Here is an 8,793-nt window from a genome sequence, read left to right as displayed (position 1 = left end):
GCCCTTTGAGCATCCCAGTGGCCCTTCTCTGGACACGCTCCAGCACATCCACATCCTTCTTGTAATGGAGACTCCATAACCATAAACAAATTAAGTGGGGAGAATTCAGCCCTTACTATTTTTTCTTCTTTAACAGCCAATCATTATGCTTCTGAGCTGGACACAGAACATGTCAAAACATAATAAATAGTACAATACTATCTGCAACTACCAATATGTCACTAGGTTGCAATTTAAGTGAAATTACTGTACTGATAAAACTGACCTCCACATTTTTTTGCTTTAAAGATACTGTGCAGAAGGGAACAAATAACTTCTATTTTTTAAAAGATAAAAAATCCTTTTTTCCCCTCCCCATACTGCTAATAAAATGAAACCCTGATGACTTTTGAGTAATGATAATACTGAAGCCTGGAACTCATGAGTTATTGGAGTTGAATGGTGAAAGAAAATCTTAGCAAGCATTACCATGTTGATTTTTTTTTGCTGGCTTTTAAATAAATTTTTTTTTTTTAAAGAGAGTCTTTATTTGGAGACAGTCTGGGCAATTTCTGAGGGAAAAGGCAAAAGCACAGTCACAGAAAAATGCTCAACCAGTTAATTAGATTTAACAAGTTAGTGCCTTGTCAATTGGACCTAACTGTGTGGTAAACTAAACTAATGGGGGATCAGACCTTTATAAGGCTACAGTGTGTTAAAAGGAGATGGTTAAAAAATATACAAAATAGATTGTCAAAAGCACTTTGAAAACAGAGTTATTACTTTAATAAGCACAAGCATATGGACTGGAAAATAAACTATTTAGAACCTAGGCATACCTTTATTTAATCTGTGAGGCTGCATTGAGTAGGCCAAAAAGGAAATGTGAAATGATTTATATACTTCTTCCATGAGATGCAGAAGAGGTTAGTTCCACTTGATACATTGGTCTATTAGATCACCTGCATACCAAACAAAACCAAAAAAATTAGGAGCTTTCAGTAGCAATGCACTTCAGTTCAGGAGATTAACTGATTATAGCATTGCTTCATGTGACTTCCTGTTGGGAATGGTAGGACTTTTAGTGCTGTACAGCTGCTTGAGCTTGACACACTGGAACATAAGCCATGGGTTCGGAATGTATAAGTGGAAAAGTACTGAGTTAAGTAAAATAGAGAGTCGAAATGACCTTAGAGGATGTTGCAACAGATGAAACAATGTAAAGCAAGAACTTGCAGGTTTTTTTAATCATTTCTTATTTAGTTGCTAAGGTATGAGGTCTGTCTTCATGTCTGTATTGAGATCTGTCTTGATAACCAATTAGGATTTGACAGACAACCAGCAACAGAACAAGGGGACACAGTCTCAAGTTGTGCCGGGGGAAGTATAGGCTGGATGTTAGGAGGAATTTCTTGCCAGAGAGAGTGATTGGCATTGGAATGGGCTGCCCAGGGAGGTGGTGGAGTCACCATCCCTGGAGGTGTTCAAGCAAAGCCTGGATGAGGCACTTAGTGCCATGGCCTAGTTGACTGGCTAGGGCTGGGTGCTAGGCTGGACTGGATGATGTTGGAGGTCTCTTCCAACCTGGTTGATTCTATGATTCTATGATTCTTTAGCTCCTATGTTAAAAGTATATAACCAAGTGCTGAAAGTACACTAAACAGAACTTAGCTTGCATCAAGCTGCTGCCCGTCTCTTCATCACGGCAACTTCCTACATAACTGAACATGATCTCCCAATGAACTCTAAACACATCCATGATCCTAGCTGCAGCATCATAAAGACACTGGTTTTAAACATTTAAATCTGGGGAAGATACTGAGTAGCTTTAGAGCTGATGTGTACAAAAGCTGAGTGTCAACATTAGAAACTTCAATCCTTCCTTCTAGCAGTTCATGTTTGATTCTGAGATATCGGGAACGGGAAAGCAGACAGAACAATGGAGAAAAGTTAAGACTACAAAAGGTTGTAGGTTCTTTGAAGTGTAAGTGCTATAAATTAGCAACTCCTCAACCTACTTTGTTCAGTCATACTAAAGCCATATACACTATATGAACTGAGCCCCACTATGTTACAGCAGCTCATTTTTATTTCATACACTTCATGAAATCTTTAAAGCTTTATGCAATCTTTTTAAAATTTAGACACTGGATACCCAACTTTGTCCCAGTAACACTCCCTAAACTGATGGAGCTTTTACTGTGTTACTGTACAGAAATTCTCCAGAAATAAACTTCCTTTGAAGTAGGATAAACTCTAGATTAATTTCACTGACCCAGCTTTTTTCCTGATTTTACCTGCCATGCCACATTGGCCACATTTTCCTAGGAGTTATTTAGCTCTAAGTCAAGCTTTCCAACCATATATCCTGGAAGGGACCTTAAAGATCATCTAGATCCAATACTCCAGCCTTGGGAAGGAACACCTTTTACTAGACCAGGTTATTCAAAGCCTGATCCAAACTGTCCTTGAACACTTCCAAGGAAGGGGTATCCAAAACATGTCAACTTGTTCTAATGCCTCACCAACCTCACAGTGAAGAATTTCTTCCTATATCTGAACTAAAGGTATCCCCTTGCAATTTAAAGCCATTATCCCTCATCCTATCACTATATTTCCTGATAGAATCCCTTTCCATCTTTCCTGTAGACCTGTTTGAATTATGCTAAAGCCACTATGAGGTCTCCCCAGAGTTTCCTTTTCTCTCAGCCTCTCCTCACAGGTGACGCTCTTCAGCCCCATGGTCATCCTTGTGGTCTTCTAGATCTGTTTGAGCAGGTCTACCCTTTTCTTACATTAGGAATGTAATGAATTAATATTCTAGGTGTAAGATGGGAACACTATTTTGGAAAACAGTAATTCAGAAGGTAAGGTGGAGTCATAGGATATGAGTATCTTATTACTCTAATACAACTCTTAGATGCACCCAAAAAAGGAAATTGCAGAGTAGGCAGATGCCAGTGCAGGCAGAGCTATTCAGACTACTACTGTACTACTGGGACCATGCCCAGTGGCTACCTTTAAAGAGTATATTAGGAAAAGCAACAAAATCTATTCAAAAAACAGTCCTTATAAACAGACCATTTAGGGGCTCAATGTATTCAGCTAATCAAAGTGGAAGTTAAAAGGTGATTTAATTGCCACATAGAGATATTTACTGCCACTTTGAATTGAAATGTGGTCATGGGAAAAAGGGGAAAACATCAGTCTTCTGGTCAGCAGCATAACAAGATGCACACATTCAACCTTGAAACAGAGATAGTAAATGTAATTAACAATTTATCAGGAAAAGCAGTAGATGTATTCTGACTCTGAGTCTGTAAAATCAGATTATCTTTTGGAAAACATGCTTTGACTTAGCATCTGAGAAAATTATATCCATCATAGACCAAATAATCATAATGGGCTGCACATACAGACTATGAATATATTTGTCAAATAAGAAGCACTGGAAAACAAAGAGAAGGAGTAACCTGCCAGAATGTAACCCTGTCACAGCATTTTGAAATGGCAACAATTTTGTACCTTTGTGCTGGGTAAGAGTGACTGAAACAATGTGATAAACTCCTCCAGCAGGCTGAACAGTACCTAGGGTTGGCACGGCAAGAAAAGTAACCTTACTTCAGTTGATGTAGCAAGACCATCCTAGGATAGATGACATGTTGAAAGAAAATGGAATTTGGGTGACCGAAGAGGGATGAAGAAGACTTCAGAGGTGGGTGCCTCTGCTTGAAAATAACCCTAGAATCATAGAATCACATAGAATCATAGAATCAACCAGGTTGGAAGAGACTTCCCAGATCATCCAGGCCAACCTAGCACCCAGCCCTAGCCAGTCAACTAGACCATGGCACTAAGTGCCCCATCCAGTCTTTGACACAATCTGACCTGAGTGGTTGAATAAGCTTTTCCTAGGTATTATTTGGCTAGCAATGGCAGTATCATTTCAGTGTAAATGAGCAGATTGTTGTAAATTTACAACAATGGAAACCAACTTAGAAATAAATCGGCACACATACTCTCGACGTACAAGTAAATGAAGCTGAAAAACAAAGGCTTTAACAGAGATAAAAGCAAATTTATTCAAAATATAATGAAACTAGTAAGTCAACTTCAATACTGAAGGATCCAGTCCAACCCAAGACAAAATGCTATTATATCAACTATATATGAAAAATAAATTAAGGTAGAACACTCATTAAACTAATTTTACACCTGACAAAGAGTTAAAGCATATGAGTTTGACCCTGTTGGTTTTGGGGTTTGGTTGGTTGGTTTAAAGGGGTTTTTTTTGTTGGTAGTTGGCTAGTTTGGTTGTTTTCCCATCACATGACCATATTAATTAGCATGAACTTTCTTAGGAAATGAACACAAACATTTATGAAAGGTAGTTTGCAAGTGTGGCAAGAGGCTTTCAGTAGTCATTTGGTAAAAGCTTCAACAACCTTGTGAGAACTTCAGAGGAAGAACAGCTTGTCAAAATAAAACCTTAAGCAGATGGTCCTAAGTCACTGGAACTCTACTGCATATGCTGAATGCTTGAGCAGTTCTATGAATAACAGAAAGCTGTCCACAAACATGGAGGGAAATAGCAGATGTGTGAGGCTGATGTTACCTGATCTCCGTCACATGGAATCATATTTCTGTCAAAATTGCTGTCTCTGCCTGCTTTGAGAAAGTGACTAAAAATATCTCTGCTGATGAAGTTTTTCATAAGAAATGTATTCCTTTTAAAACACTCTCTGTCAGCCTGTTACTCTGAAAAAGGGGATACTCATGCTGGCACAGACAGCACCTACAAGTCCAAAGGACATTTCAACACCTATAATCACCAATTTACATCTCAATCAGAAATTCATTCTGTTGTTCTACCAAATGCATTTCACTTTCACTAAACAGAACATGGCTTAGGCACTGAGATTCTTATTCAAGAATCTCTGTTTTCCATATCACTGTACGATCTTACTCCAGTGTTTTGAGGTAGCAATTGTCTTCTTGCACAAACTGTGGATTTCATTTTATAGAATGCATTGGGTTGGAACAGACCTTTGCGTCTCAAACAGACCAGCCCCTTGCAGTAACAAGAGACACCTCCAACTAGATCAGGTTGCTCAGACCCCCATCAAGCCTGACCTTGAATGTATCCAGGGATTGCACCTCCACCACCTCTCTGGGCAACCTGTTCCAGTGTTCCTCCACCCTCATAGCAAAGAACTTCTGCCTAAAGTCGTTTTACTCTCTAGAGTCTTGGTTGGCTATTTGGTCTCTATTCCCAGTGTCACTCCTTTAGTTTACTGCAAATTATTTTGTATAACAAAATGCAGCAAAACTATTTCTTTTTGTGGTGAGTGCTACAGCCTTTGATCTCCAGAGATTTAGTTTCTGGGGAGTCTGTTTCTCTGAGAAATAAGGGCTCTAAAGCAGTACGACAACTCATTTCTTCTAAGTGCTATACATGGTAAAAACAGAATCTTTGGCTACATAAATAGGGACCAGCCATACTTGAAGACTTTCTAATATGAATATATTGTTTCCACAATGATTGTATCTGTAACTCCCAGCATTTGGTGTTGGTGGCATCTTGCCACTCCAGTACTCACTTATTGTGTACTACAGTGGATGTACTGACACTGCCAGAAACTGTTGTGGGCTTGAATTATAACCTTAAAACTGCTCAAAGTGATTTTTTCAAATACATCTATAGCAGAATGCAGATCCTCATCTACATGAGGATATTTGTATGGTCCAGTACATGTTGTCTCTAATCATACTGTGTCATTATATGACATAATACACATATCATATATAAACTATATATTATATAGTATATATTATATGACATAATATATATATCGTATATATGGTAAAGCGAAAGAATATGACAAAACCTGTACTTTTGGTATAATCCAAGATACAAATAAATTGGATATTTCAGTGATTTTTTTTAGTGTATATCATTTTACTTCTCTTTAAAGAGTGAGCCTATACAAACTGAGAAGATATAAAAATATACCTGAGTTTTACTGCAATATCCTTCCAAGTAATATCTGTCTCTAATCCTAGAAACTGGCAGACTAACAGTTTCAGAGCTCAGAGGCCAAACATGTCTTTAATTTGGATTTCAGAATGCCAAGCCAAACATAAAAAGCACTTATTTAACATGCCATGTGATTTAACACCGCTAGGATGTCATCAGAGCACTGCAAGAGAAACCCTCGTGAGAAATGACGTTTGAGTTTCACAGTGTATTTGTGATTTAACACAATATGCTGTGATGCTGAACCCTTCCATTTGGGTCATCAGGGGGTTTTAGAGGTTTTATGTCACTAAGTAAAACATTTATTTCCTTAAGATTTTTTAAAAATATAATCTGTAGTTTCAGAGATGATATTTGCATTTTCCATTCATTCTGACTGTATTAATAGAAAGCCTTTGGGTTTTAACCTGAAAAAGGAGCTACTATTTTCTGTTGCATGAGATTTTGGATAAAGGCTCTGGATAGAAATTAAATGTTATTTTATTATTTTGAGTTCAATGGCCTCAGAGTACACAAATAGATACAGAATAAGCTGCTGTTGGAAGGTAAAAGCTTCAAATGGTATCAACAGCTTTCCAGAAGCTTTAGTACATGATTTGCATAATGTTATGGTACCAAGATTAAGGCACAGGGAAGACTGTCAGTTCATTGGATACTGGTATGCTAATGTGTGCCATATTTTCTCTCCTCTCTTGTTTTGTAGGGGAAAATTCAAGGAAAGGGATGATAATGTTTTCTCATGAGATTAAGACAACTCAATATAAGTGCCTCTGTACAATTATTTAAAGAAGTATGCAGCTATGCTTCCATTATAATCAATGGAAATTTGAACTCCATTTAATCAATGCCCAGCAAGTTTGGCTTTGACTAATACCCTAGGGCATGCAAAGACATTTAGGATGCCACTAGTGACTGCCTATCTGACTCATTTTCCACATTCCCCTGATTTTATTACCTGTGACCATAGTCCCCTCCTCTCTTGTGGACTAGCTTAACTGCCTCCTCTGTGATTTCTGAGCCTCCCTTTCACTGGCCTTTTTCATAGCTGATATATAGTAGATCTGGTAGTTTCTCTGCTTGCTAAAATGGCCACAGGTTTATTACCATCATCGTCCAGGTGCTGTGATGAGAATCTTGATAACTAATTCAGTACCTCTTGAGTTCACGAAAGGAAATTCCTATCTGATACTGTCAAATGTGTGCAGTGTGCAGGTTTTGTTTCAGAGACCATTGATTCCTGATTTTTAATGTTATATTTCTCTTGTCTTTGTCTGTTAACAACAAAAATGAAAATACTGTTATGAATTTACATACAAAACAACTGTCAAATGACTGTCAAAGGAACATAGCTGCTAATTGTAGCAGAAAATAATCAGTTATGATACTGTCATTAATCTCTGGAGAAAGTTCATTCTGTAATCTAATAGAAAGCATCTCTCTAATAGAAATAAACTTTGTCTAACTGCAAAAGTTTCACTGTGTCAGTGAAATGAAATTACTGGTCACTATTTCCAGCCTACTATGCAACAGGGTTTTTTTTTAGCTCTTTTTGGGCCAGAACAATAAAATCATTTTAAGCAGGAATTTGAAGTTGACTAATTATGTTAAGAACCAGGAACAGCAGAGGAGAGTACAAGTGAGTGTGAAGCAACTGAGTGTCAAAGAAATTGATCTATGACTACACAGTCATAGACTTTAAGGCTGGATGCGGCTGCAGGTGTTGACATCTGTAAGAGACCTCATATAATGTTCTTGTTGCCCTCTAGTGAGTTTAGCAGCTGTTGCTTAACAGGCACTTTGTCTTTCAGTGACTTAGATTCTATTTCCTTTACTAAAGCCCATTTTTGTTCTGTGTATGTCTCTGCTTTTCCTCTAATAACTATTGAACTTACTATCTGCTGGAAGCTGAGCTTTTTTTGGAGGGGAAACTGTCAGATATTAACATTAAATTGACTTCTAGTTAGAGGAAGGAGTCTCTGTTAACGCTTCAGGTGAAAGAAAGGCTGCAATGCAAATTCATCTCTTCAGCTGGCAGTGAGGGAGTGCGATAAGGAGGTCAGACCCATCAAACTATAGTGGCCCAGGCTTTTACAACTAAGTGACCGCCTCTCCACTTACCTCAGAAGGTATCTATTTAGAATGTGTACCAAATGTAGATACTTAATCTGCCTTGCAAACTCTATAAAGAAACTTATTGGCTTGTCCTGTGGAAGCCTTGAATGTTAAAGGAGGCACATAAGTTAGATGAATTAAGTGTCCCAGTGAAGGTCTCTTAGGGGACTCTCTTCTTTCTGTCAGCAATATGAGGATGTAGGAGTTTACACTGTATGAATTCCCCCCACTCCTTGCTTCATAATCTTATCATTTCAATGAAGTAAAGCCTAAACTGGGCACATAAATTAGATGCATTAAATTTCACCCTGAGGAATCCACTCGGGAGAGATCATAGAATCATAGAATCAACCAGGTTGGAAGAGACCTCCAACATCATCCAGTCCAACCTAGCACCCAGCCCTATCCAGTCAACTAGACCATGGCACTAAGTGCCTCAGCTAGGCTTTTCTTGAACACCTCCAGGAGCAGCGACTCCACCACCTCCCTGGGCAGCTCATTCCAATGCCAATCACTCTCTCTGCTAGGAACTTTGTCCTAACATCCAGCCTAGACTTCCCCTGGCACAACTTGAGACTGTGTCCCCTTGTTCTGTTGTTGGTTGCCTGGGAGAAGAGACCAACCCCCACCTGGCTACAACCTCCCTTCAGGTAGTTGTAGATGCT

The 8,793-nt window shown here is 38.5% G+C and overlaps 1 long non-coding RNA gene across 1 annotated transcript in view; it reads right to left on the bottom strand.

The window, feature by feature from the left end:
• Nucleotides 1-792: 792 nt before the first annotated feature.
• The window catches only part of LOC135177111 (uncharacterized), a 75,857-nt gene continuing 67,856 nt past the window's right edge, over nucleotides 793-8,793 (bottom strand). The window contains exon 4 of the long non-coding RNA XR_010302912.1: nucleotides 793-941. This is a non-coding gene — a long non-coding RNA (uncharacterized LOC135177111). The remainder of the gene's footprint in view (nucleotides 942-8,793) is intronic.

The sequence above is a fragment of the Pogoniulus pusillus genome, chromosome 7 (genome assembly GCF_015220805.1).
Source record: "Pogoniulus pusillus isolate bPogPus1 chromosome 7, bPogPus1.pri, whole genome shotgun sequence".
In the NCBI taxonomy this organism is placed as follows: Eukaryota; Metazoa; Chordata; class Aves; order Piciformes; family Lybiidae; genus Pogoniulus; species Pogoniulus pusillus.
Note: the sequence above shows the minus strand (reverse complement) of the source record. Positions and strands in the feature narration are given on the sequence as shown.